Source organism: Ranitomeya imitator, chromosome 3, assembly GCF_032444005.1.
Source record: "Ranitomeya imitator isolate aRanImi1 chromosome 3, aRanImi1.pri, whole genome shotgun sequence".
In the NCBI taxonomy this organism is placed as follows: domain Eukaryota; kingdom Metazoa; phylum Chordata; class Amphibia; order Anura; family Dendrobatidae; genus Ranitomeya; species Ranitomeya imitator.
The window spans coordinates 163827113-163839597 of record NC_091284.1 but is presented as its reverse complement, the minus strand read 5'-3'; positions in this window follow the sequence as shown (position 1 = coordinate 163839597).

The window sequence follows — 12485 nt, the reverse complement described above, 5'->3', positions numbered from 1 at the left end:
AAAATAAAGAATAAAACATTTTGTTTATTTTTATGATTTGATGTTGAATCTGATAAAATAAGGAAAGAAAGGAAAGGTTCAAATGTCAAAAAAGAATTATATTAGTATTTTCATAAACTACATGTGCTTGTGCTATAAGGGGTCTATATCTAGGTCCATAGACGTGCCAACGGGTTAAGGGGCGGAAAATTCTTGCCATGCCCCAGGCATTGGCAAACTACACTGCTCCACTGAATACGTGGCTGCTAATACCACAAAAGGAATATGCCTGCTTGGCTCAAACAGTATTAACATTTTCTGATGTTTCAAATATATTTGGTGTGAAATGCTTTTTTTTTCAATCTACAATTTATCAAGTTTAAGCTGTTAAAGTCAGGGGCAATGTAATTCCAGGTTGTTAATTTTATTATATAGAGCACTTTAAAATAGTCGTTGTATCCTGGGAACGTCAGCTTCAATAAGGTTAGCAGATGCACTGTATACTTAGACTTACAAAGAATTCTTTCTTTATCTGCTTGTAAAAAAGTAAATGTCTCTCTGAAGTTCTTTGCAGTTGCAGTTTGAAGTCTGTTACCAATGAGTGCATATTAAGGGAAAATGTTTCATACCCCTAAATCCCATGATCTTTGCTCTGTCTCTAGCAATTATAGGAGCTTTATTCTCGTTCAATGAAAACTGGAATAAAAGGAACCCATTAAATCGGACTGGTGGTAAAATCATTATAAAGTAGGTGTTAGTCATCTATACAACATTTCAGCTTTTGCATTCCTCAATTGGGACACTGAATGGCTTTGTACTATAATGCGTGGTAATTTACACAATGGATATGTATATAATTGTTAGGGGCATATTAATTTGTGGTTATCCAGCTTCATTATATGATTTCCATAGCAATCATTTAAATGTTAATGTTGAGAGGTAAGCTGTTGCCTATATTGTGTGTTACCATGTTGTAGTGTTTTCAGAATAAACTACTGAGTGACTCACTTTTATTTATATCAATTTCAATGTTGGCCGTAGGTCCTTATCTGTGCACTGGCTATAAAATAACTTAATTTTACTTCAAACTTTTGGAAAATGAATGAAGCAGCAGTGTTCATTGAATTCCAAAACATTTATAATCCATATGGTTAAAGACACTGAGCTGTAGACAATATTTTGATTTCTGCTAAGAATGCGGCCTCATGAAAAGGGGACAAGTAGCTACATCTTCAAAGTTTAATGGAACATGACACCAATGCCATAGCTTTTTTTAATTCCATACAAATCCAACAGAAAAATTCCCCATTTTAGTGATGAGTTAATCTGCCAAAGTCTGCTCAATTGTGGCAAGAAAATTTGTTTTAATTACAGTAAATTTATTTGATGCAAGCTAAATATACATTATTGTGTTCCGAGATTTCTCCAAATCTCATAACATAATAAATAAATGTAAAAAAATACTTGCCTGGTCCATGCTTGGCCCACTGCCACATGATGTTCCATTCCAATGGACTTCTTTGGTTCCATCACTTGTGTGATGTTTACTTGTCCGATTTCAGCATCTTTCAGCATCAGACATCTTCGGCCCTCCTCGCAGACATGGAAACACCACACTAGTGAAACCCAGATGAGTATTATTTTTTTTCTATTGTTATCCTGATTCTTTTGAATTCAGCAAAATAGTGATCAGCTCGAATCGCAAAAACAGTCTGATTCTAGGGAAATGTTTTGTGAAATTTGACACAAATTAATTTGCCTCAATGTATTTATTAATCCATATCCCTTGTTATGTACTTGAGAGGGACAATATTTCACATATCATATTGTTATGATATTCCTTATGTACCCACAAGGGCCAATTTATTAATTTGGTGGGTTCAGGGCAAATTAGTGATACCTCCCCCCATTTCACTTACAGATGGAGGCCAAAATAATGTACTCGAGGTGTCTGTATGGCAGGTACAGTATATGTTAATATACCACAAATATAAGTATGGATTAAAGTGGACCAGACAATTCCATATAAAAATTTACATAACGTATGACATCCATCACAGGCACAGGTATACATCAGACACTTTACAGTGAAGTAATAGGTAAGTAGTTGAAAAAGATGATATTTCTGCTGTTGATCCCAGAGCTGCCGTTTTGACCTCCTCCAAGCCACTGAAATGAGTTTTATTTACCTTCCAGGTGATGGTGATGTGATGTGTTAGGCTTTTTCACATGTCCTAATATTACCAGTACTGGAAAAAACAGTGCCGTTGCTATATGTGTCCATGTGTCCATATGTGCGTGTGTCAAAGCCATGTGCCATCCATGTGCATCATCAGTGTGACACCTACTAACATCTGGGGAAAAGCAGTACAGTGCATGGTGCTGAATCCTACTCTCAATATTGTTGCCTGGTCTCCCTGTGGTCAGCAAGACCAGGCGACGTTGATGACAGTTGTAGTCAGCACATGCCAACTGAGAACAGCGCTAACTACAAGTCTCCCAGGAATTAACTTCCATCTGACGCTGTAGCAGCACAGGTCAGTCTGGATTTGCACCACAGCTTCCTGTGATTGCCTACGTCCTTGCCACCTCAAAGTCAACCCCAGAGCCAGCAAAAGGGTACAGAGGAATCTCAGTTACCAAGCTAAGGTACAGTTGATCCCATGCCAAACTGAAAGGGATCATGCATCTTATGTATTATGAGGAAATTAAAAAGGCTATGGCCTTCTGACGAAAGATCCGGTCTCTCTGCTGAACTGGGATCCACAAAATGTAGAGAGAGCATCTACTGCTATTACTAGCTCTAGTTTAACAGTAGTAACTAGTGAGTGGAGTGACAATGATATGAATGATATGGAACAGAGCAGGAAGATGCCACTGCGCCCCCTACCACCAGGCCTACCTAAGTTGCACTACCAAATTTCCAACTTCTCCTGCCACCTTACCAGCAGGTTATGATCAGAGCTCTGCCTACTGGGAAAGTCACTCACCTGTCACCATCTTCCCTTCTGTTTATGTCTCCTTGCCAGGCCACAACTGATACTCCTCCTGCCATCGAGGCAGTCGAGGGCCCACAGCCAGAAGACATGCCCCCTGCGTCACATGGGTATGACAAAGGTCAGCCATCAGTCCAGTTACACACAGAGGTCCCGGTTATGGGGGACTTTACCCGGATATTAACTGCGAAACAGAAACCTGTTAAACCCATAAAGGCAACAGGTTTCTGCTAATAACCAAGAAAAATTATCTTTCACAATTGGTGCAGAATCCAACCAGAGGAGCAGCACTTTTAGACCTAATACTATCTAATAGACCTGACAGAATAACAAATCTGCAGGTGGTCGGGCATCTAGGAAATAGCGACCACAATATTGTACAGTTTCACCTGTCTTTCACTAGGGGGACTTGTCAGGGAGTCACAAAAACACTGAACTTTAGGAAGGCAAAGTTTGACCAGCTTAGAGAAGCTTTTAACCCCTCTGTGACCTTAGACGTACTATCCCGTCGAGGTGCCCTGGGCTTATCTGACCCTGGACGGGATAGTACGTCATAGCCGATCGGCCGCGCTCACGGGGGGAGCGCGGCCGATCGCGGCCGGGTGTCAGCTGCTTATCGCAGCTGACATCCGGCACTATGTGCCAGGAGCGGTCACGGACCGCCCCCGGCACATTAACCCCTGGCACACCGCGATCAAAGATGATCGCGATGTGCCGGCGGTGCAGGGAAGCACCGCGCAGGGAGGGGGCTCCCTGCGGGCTTCCCTGAGCCCCCCGCAGCAACGCGATGTGATCGCGTTGCTGCGAGGGTCTCCTCACCTCCCTCCCTGCTCGAGCCCCGGATCCAAGATGGCCGCGGATCCGGGTCCTGCAGGGAGGGAGGTGGCTTCACAGAGCCTGCTTAGAGCAGGCACTGTGAAGCCTGCAGCGCTGCATGTCAGATCAGTGATCTGACAGAGTGCTGTGCAAACTGTCAGATCACTGATCTGTGATGTCCCCCCCTGGGACAAAGTAAAAAAGTTAAAAAAAAATTTTTCCAAATGTGTAAAAAAAATAAAAAAAAATATTCCAAAATAATGAAAAAAATATATATATATTATTCCCATAAATACATTTCTTCATCTAAATATAAAAAAAAACCAATAAAAGTACACATATTTACTATCGCCGCGTCCGTAACGACCTGACCTATAAAACTGTCCCACTAGTTAACCCCTTCAGTAAACACCGTAAGAAAAAAAAAAAAAAACGAGGCAAAAAACAACGCTTTATTATCATACCGCCGAACAAAAAGTGGAATAACACGCGATCAAAAGGACAGATATAAATAACCATGGTACCGCTGAAAGCGTCATATTGTCCCGCAAAAAAAGAGCCGCCATACAGCATCATCAGCAAAAAAATAAAAAAGTTATAGTCCTGAGAATAAAGCGATGCAAAAATAATTATTTTTTCTGTAAAATAGTTTTTATCGTATAAAAGCACCAAACCATAAAAAAATGATATAAATGAGGTATCGCTGTAATCGTACTGACCCGAAGAATAAAACTGATTTATCAATTTTACCAAACGCGGAACGGTATAAACGCCTCCCCCAATAGAAATTCATGAATAGCTGGCTTTTGGTCATTCTTCCTCACAAAAATCGGAATAAAAAGCGATAAAAAAATGTCACGTGCCCAAAAATGTTTTCAATAAAAACGTCAACTCGTCCCGCAAAAAACAAGACCTCACATGACTCTGTGGACCAAAATATGGAAAAATTATAGCTCTCAAAATGTGGTATTGCAAAAAATATTTTTTGCAATAAAAAGGGTCTTTCAGTGTGTGACGGCTGCCAATCATAAAAATCCGCTAAAAAACTCGCTATAAAAGTAAATCAAACCCCCCTTCATCACCCCCTTAGTTAGGGAAAAATAATAAAAAAAAGTATTTATTTCCATTTTCCCATTAGGGCTAGGGTTAGGGCTAGGGTTAGGGCTAGGGCTAGGGTTAGGGCTAGGGTTAGGGCTAGGGCTAGGGTTAGGGCTAGGGTTAGGGCTAGGGCTAGGGTTAGGGCTAGGGTTAGGGCTAGGGTTAGGGCTAGGGCTAGGGTTAGGGCTATGGTTAGGGCTAGGGTTAGGGCTAGGGTTAGGGCTAGGGTTAGGGTTAGGGTTGGGGCTAGGGTTAGGGCTAGGGTTAGGGCTAGGGTTAGGGTTGGGGCTACAGTTAGGGTTGGGGCTAAAGTTAGGGTTAGGGTTTAGATTACATTTACAGTTGGGAATAGGGTTGGGATTAGGGTTAGGGGTGTGTCAGGGTTAGAGGTGTGGTTAGGGTTACCGTTGGAATTAGGGTTAGGGGTGTGTTTAGATTAGGGTTTCAGTTATAATTGGGGGGTTTCCACTGTTTCGGCACATCAGGGGCTCTCCAAACACGACATGGCGTCCGATCTCAATTCCAGCCAATTCTGCGTTGAAAAAGTAAAACAGTGCTCCTTCCCTTCCGAGCTCTCCTGTGTGCCCAAACAGGGGTTTACCCCAACATATGGGGTATCAGCGTACTCAGGACAAATTGGACAACAACTTTTGTGGACCAATTTCTCCTGTTACCCTTGGGAAAATACAAAACTGGGGGCTAAAAAATAATTTTTGTGGGAAAACAAAAAGATTTTTTATTTTCACGGCTCTGCGTTATAAACTGTAGTGAAACACTTGGGGGTTCAAAGTTCTCACAACACATCTAGATAAGTTCATTGAGGGGTCTAGTTTCCAATATGGGGTCACTTGTGGGGGGTTTCTACTGTTTAGGTACATTAGGGGCTCTGCAAACGCAATGTGACGCCTGCAGACCATTCCATCTAAGTCTGCATTCCAAATGGCGCTCCTTCCCTTCCGAACCCTCCCATGCGCCCAAACGGTGGTTCCCCCCCACATATGGGGTATCAGCTTACTCAGGACAAATTGGACAACAACTTTTGGGGTCCAATTTCTCCTGTTACCCTAGAGAAAATACAAAACTGGGGGCTAAAAAATAATTTTTGTGGGAAAAAAATTTTGTTTTATTTTTATGGCTCTGCATTATAAACTTCTGTAAAGCCCTTGGTGGGTCAAAGTGCTCACCACACATCCAGATAAGTTCCTTAGGGGGTCTACTTTCCAAAATGGTGTCACTTGTGGGGGGTTTCAATGTTTAGGCACATCAGTGGCTCTCCAAACGCAACATGGCGTCCCATCTCAATTCCTGTCAATTTTGCATTGAAAAGTCAAACGGCGCTCCTTCCCTTCCGAGCTCTCCCATGCGCCCAAACAGTGGTTTACTGCCACATATGGGGAATCAGCGTACTCAGGACAAATTGGACAACAACTTTTGAGGTCCAATTTCTTCTCTTACCCTTGGAAAAATAAAAAATTGGGGGCAAAAATATAATTTTTGTGAAAAAATATGATTTTTTATTTTTACGGTTCTGCATTATAAACTTCTGTGAAGCACTTGGTGGGTCAAAGTGCTCACCACACATCCAGATAAGTTCCTTAGGGGGTCTACTTTCCAAAATGGTGTCACTTGTGGGGGGTTTCAATGTTTAGGCACATCAGTGGCTCTCCAAACGCAACATGGCGTCCCATCTCAATTCCTGTCAATTTTGCATTGAAAAGTCAAATAGCGCTCCTTCCCTTCCGAGCTCTCCCATGCGCCCAAACAGTGGTTTACTGCCACATATGGGGTATCAGCGTACTCAGGACAAATTGGACAACAACTTTTTGGGTCCAATTTCTCCTGTTACCCTTGGTAAAATAAAACAAATTGGAGCTGAAGTAAATTTTTTGTGTAAAAAAGTTAAATGTTCATTTTTATTTAAACATTCCAAAAATTCCTATTAAACACCTGAAGGGTTAATAAACTTCTTGAATGTGGTTTTGAGCACCTTGAGGGGTGCAGTTTTTAGAATGGTGTCACACTTGGGCATTTTCTATCATATAGACCCCTCAAAATGACTTCAAATGAGACGTGGTCCCTAAAAAAAAATGGTGTTGTAAAAATGAGAAATTGCTGGTCAATTTTAACCCTTATAACTCCCTAACAAAAAAAAAAATTGGTTCCAAAATTATGCTGATGTAAAGGAGACATGTGGGAAATGTTACTTATTAAGTATTTTGTGTGACATATCTCTGTGATTTAATTGCATAAAAATTCAAAGTTTGAAAATTGCGAAATTTTCAAAATTTTCGCCAAATTTCCGTTTTTTTCACAAATAAACGCAGGTACTATCAAAGAAATTTTACCACTATCATGAAGTACAATATGTCACGAGAAAACAATGTCAGAATCACCAGGATCCGTTGAAGCGTTTCGGAGTTATAACCTCATAAAGGGACAGTGGTCAGAATTGTAAAAATTGGCCTGGTCATTAACGTGCAAACCACCCTTGGGGGTAAAGGGGTTAATCTGGTAGACTGGGACAAAATCCTCAGAAATAAGAATACAGATAATAAATGGAAAATGTTTAAGAACATCCTAAATAGGCACTGTAAGCGGTTTATACCTTTTGGGAATAAAAGGACTAGAAATAGGAAAAACCCAATGTGGCTAAACAAAGAAGTAAGACAGGCAATTAACAGTAAAAAGAAAGCATTTGCACTACTAAAGCAGGATGGCACCATTGAAGCTCTAAAAAACTATAGGGAGAAAAATACTTTATCTAAAAAACTAATTAAAGCTGCCAAAAAGGAAACAGAGAAGCACATTGCTAAGGAGAGTAAAACTAATCCCAAACTGTTCTTCAACTATATCAATAGTAAAAGAATAAAAACTGAAAATGTAGGCCCCTTAAAAAATAGTGAGGAAAGAATGGTTGTAGATGACGAGGAAAAAGCTAACATATTAAACACCTTCTTCTCCATGGTATTCATGGTGGATAATGAAATGCTAGGTGAAATCCCAAGAAACAATGAAAACCCTATATTAAGAGTCACCAATCTAACCCAAGAAGAGGTGCGAAACCGGCTAAATAAGATTAAAATAGATAAATCTCTGGGTCCGGATGGCATACACCCACGAGTACTAAGAGAACTAAGTAATGTAATAGATAAACCATTATTTCTTATTTTTAGGGACTCTATAGCGACGGGGTCTGTTCCGCAGGACTGGCACATAGCAAATGTGGTGCCAATATTCAAAAAGGGCTCTAAAAGTGAACCTGGAAATTATAGGCCAGTAAGTCTAACCTCTATTGTTGGAAAAATATTTGAAGGGTTTCTGAGGGATGTTATTCTAAATTTTCTCAATGAGAATAACTGTTTAACTCCATATCAGCATGGGTTTATCTCCTGTCAAACCAATCTAATCAGTTTTTATGAAGAGGTAAGCTATAGGCTGGACCACGGTGAGTCATTGGACGTGGTATATCTCGATTTTTCCAAAGCATTTGATACCGTGCCGCACAAGAGGTTGGTACACAAAATGAGAATGCTTGGTCTGGGGGAAAATGTGTGTAAATGGGTTAGTAACTGGCTTAGTGATAGAAAGCAGAGGGTGGTTATAAATGGTATAGTCTCTAACTGGGTCGCTGTGACCAGTGGGGTACCGCAGGGGTCGGTATTGGGACCTGTTCGCTTCAACATATTCATTAATGATCTGGTAGAAGGTTTACACAGTAAAATATCGATATTTGCAGATGATACAAAACTATGTAAAGCAGTTAATACAAGAGAAGATAGTATTCTGCTACAGATGGATTTGGATAAGTTGGAAACTTGGGCTGAAAGGTGGCAGATGAGGTTTAACAATGATAAATGTAAGGTTATACACATGGGAAGAAGGAATCAATATCACCATTACACACTGAACGGGAAACCACTGGGTAAATCTGACAGGGAGAAGGACTTCGGGATCCTAGTTAATGATAAACTTACCTGGAGCAGCCAGTGCCAGGCAGAAGCTGCCAAGGCAAACAGGATCATGGGGTGCATTAAAAGAGGTCTGGATACACATGATGAGAGCATTATACTGCCTCTGTACAAATCCCTAGTTAGACCGCACATGGAGTACTGTGTCCAGTTTTGGGCACCGGTGCTCAGGAAGGATATAATGGAACTAGAGAGAGTACAAAGGAGGGCAACAAAATTAATAAAGGGGATGGGAGAACTGCAATACCCAGATAGATTAGCGAAATTAGGATTATTTAGTCTAGAAAAAAGACGAATGAGGGGCGATCTAATAACCATGTATAAGTATATAAGGGGACAATACAAATATCTCGCTGAGGATCTATTTATACCAAGGAAGGTGACAGGCACAAGGGGGCATTCTTTGCATCTGGAGGAGAGAAGGTTTTTCCACCAACATAGAAGAGGATTCTTTACTGTTAGGGCAGTGAGAATCTGGAATTGCTTGCCTGAGGAGGTGGTGATGGCGAACTCAGTCGAGGGGTTCAGGAGAGGCCTGGATGTCTTCCTGGAGCAGAACAATATTGTATCATACAATTATTAGGTTCTGTAGAAGGACGTAGATCTGGGGATTTATTATGATGGAATGTAGGCTGAACTGGATGGACAAATGTATTTTTTCGGCCTTACTAACTATGTTACCACTACATAGACCCTATTAAAAATCCAGAAGAGGCCTTACATGGTCTAGTCAGGAATCTACACTCAGAAGCCCACTATGCCTCCATGAAATTGTTTCTATATGAACGCTGACGAATAGAAGTGGCATTCAGAACGGTTTGTTGGGGAATGCCTGGTTGATCCTCAATCTGAATCTCAAGAAAAGGACCAAACAAATGAGCGCTTTCAATTGAAACAAAAAGGGTATGAGTTCAGCATAGAAGAACGCACTGGGCACCATGTTTTCGTAAACCATATGTCTGTTAAACAGGACTACGTTCTAAATGTTTACAGAAAAATTTACACCCTGGAGTAGTCGTCCACTTTCTAAACATGCCCAGCTGGAGAGTCTGATACACTGTTGCAGTAACCAGGCCCTGCACCGCCTCTGATGTAGAAGCCTAGCAGAAGAAAAGAGAGCAGAAGAGAGATGCCTGCCATCTCTACTTGGAGTTTTGAGACCGCAGGTATCCTGAGGCACCATCTCAAGCATCTAAAAAGCCTGCAACATCTTCAGTGTCATTTCCAACTTCAGCCAGCATCCAGAAGACTGCCACCTCTACCAACATCATGCACTTCCCTGCCACTCCTGCCTTCCAAACATACAAGGCACTGTATGCCACGTATGTATGTTCTACATTTCTACCTCTTCCTAGCTCACTCCTGTCCTGCTTAATGTGCCGTCCGTACATACAAAGCCTGCTGGAGAAGAAATGAAAGAAGCACCCAATAACTGAGCCGTTCAAATAAAAAGGTAAAAGAAAGAAAGAAAATGCCTTTTCAGTTGTGCTGGTTACACAGTAACAGTTTGCAGAGACAGTTCCCTGTCTCTCCACAAGGGATTGTTTTGCTTTATTTCTGGGCCAGTTAAGTTCTAGGCGCTAAAAAGTTTCTACCTTTAAGGCTACAAAAAAGCCATTGCTTTGTAGGACTCAATTTTTCCTTATATGAGAGACTGTTATTAGGTGAATACCCTCTGAGGCCGAAGTAGGCCTTAAAGGGAACCTGTCAGCAGTTTTGGCCGATAAAAGATACGATCATCACCTATCAGGGCTTTTATGCAGCATTCTATAATGCTGTATATATGCCCTCAACCTGATCTGGAAGAGAAGAAAAATAACATTTATCATACTCACTTGCGGGGTGGGGCGGTCCAGACCGATGGATGTCGCTGTTCTTGGTCCAGCACCTCCCATCTTCTTATGATTGCCGCCCTCCTGCTTGCTTCTTGTGGATGACGCAACCCTGCATCATCCACACAGGCTCCCCGGCATTGCGCTCCTGCGTAGGTGTACTTCTCTGTCCTGTTGAGGGCAGAGCAAAGTACTGCAGTGCACAGGTGCTGGAAAAGGTCAAACAGGACCCTTTAGCATATTTGGAGAACAGCCTGGTCTTTTCTATGAACGCAAGCGGATGCGATTGTTCCTTTACTAGCCTTATTTAATAAGAATGTGTTCCTTTTTGAGAGGGAGCGTTTGTGCAATAACCATTTGTTTACTATTTGGTATACCACACTGTGTTTTCTGTCACTCAGATATTGCACTTGTGACAGTCTGACTGGGTAAAAGAACTGTTACTTATTTATGGTATACAACACTGATATTTTTTACATGGGTTCATAGAATGTAATTAGGCACCTTAAAGGGATTCCCTTCCTTATGGTTTTATAGGTTTGCCCAGTGTGGACCAGAGGATGAACCCCTCCCACAAATATTTTTACAGCCTTAAATTAATCCAGTTGATATTAAATGTTTGAATGTTTGTCTTGTTTGTCATTTATTTCATTGTGACAGACGGTCTATTTTAAGAATTTATTAAAAGTTACATTTTATTTTTACCTCTACCTTGCTACACTTACTTTTCTAAGCTGTCAGCCATGGCTCATGCATGAGCTTTCAGAGTCTGGACCAGCATTTACAGCTTGGAATTAAAGTTGACACCTGATATCATGCAACTCTTCCTATTGTTTTTATTACAGCCACACTCAGATGGCTCAATCTTCAATTTCGTATATTACTATTGGCAGAAAAATGGAAGGAAATCAACACAGGTGATCAATTGACCCACACTAGAACCTTTTGTAATAGCAGATAAGCTGTCAATAATGGGCCATGCATGAAGTATCAGGGTCTGGGACAGCATTTACAGTGTGGAATTGAAGTTTCAATTAAGATGTGGTGGCTAAGGGAGCGATGTAAGCCTTCTTTGCTGGGAGACCAGATACTTCATGCAACAGCTCATTTTCTCATTTCCCTGCCACACTTAGGTGGCACAAACATCAGTTTCGTAGACTACTATTGTAAGAAAAATGTAAGTATAGTAACACAGGTAGGTGATGGATCAATTGACCCATAGTAGAACATTTTATAGTGGCACCGCAGCAGTCAGTAATAGGTTATGCATGTGATATCAGTGTCTGACCCAGAATTTAGAGCTTTCAGTTTAAGTTTAAATTAGGGTAAAGTGGGTGAGGGACCAGTGTAGGCTAGCTGTGCTGGGAGCCTTGATACCTCATGCAGCAGCTCAATTTTTATCAGATGGCACAAATAGCAGCTTGGTAGAGCATTAATGTTAAAAAAAAATGTTAGAATAGTAACACTGGTAGTTGACTAAGAGCAAGTGCAGGCTTGCTGGTCTGGGAGCCATACTGCAACTTGAAGCACAAATATTTTCAGGAATCATGGCATCAATTTACCTACAGTAGAATTTTGATAGTGGCACAGCAGAAGTCAGCCATGTGTCATGACTGATGTATCAAGGTCTGGACCAGCATTTAGAGCTTTGAATTGAAATTTCAGTTAAGACATGGTGGCTAAGGGAGTGGTGTAAGTCTTCTGGGAGCACTGATACATCGTGCAACACCTTTTTTACCTTTCACACTCAGATGGCACAAACATTAGTTTTATACAGTACTGTTGGTACGAAACTG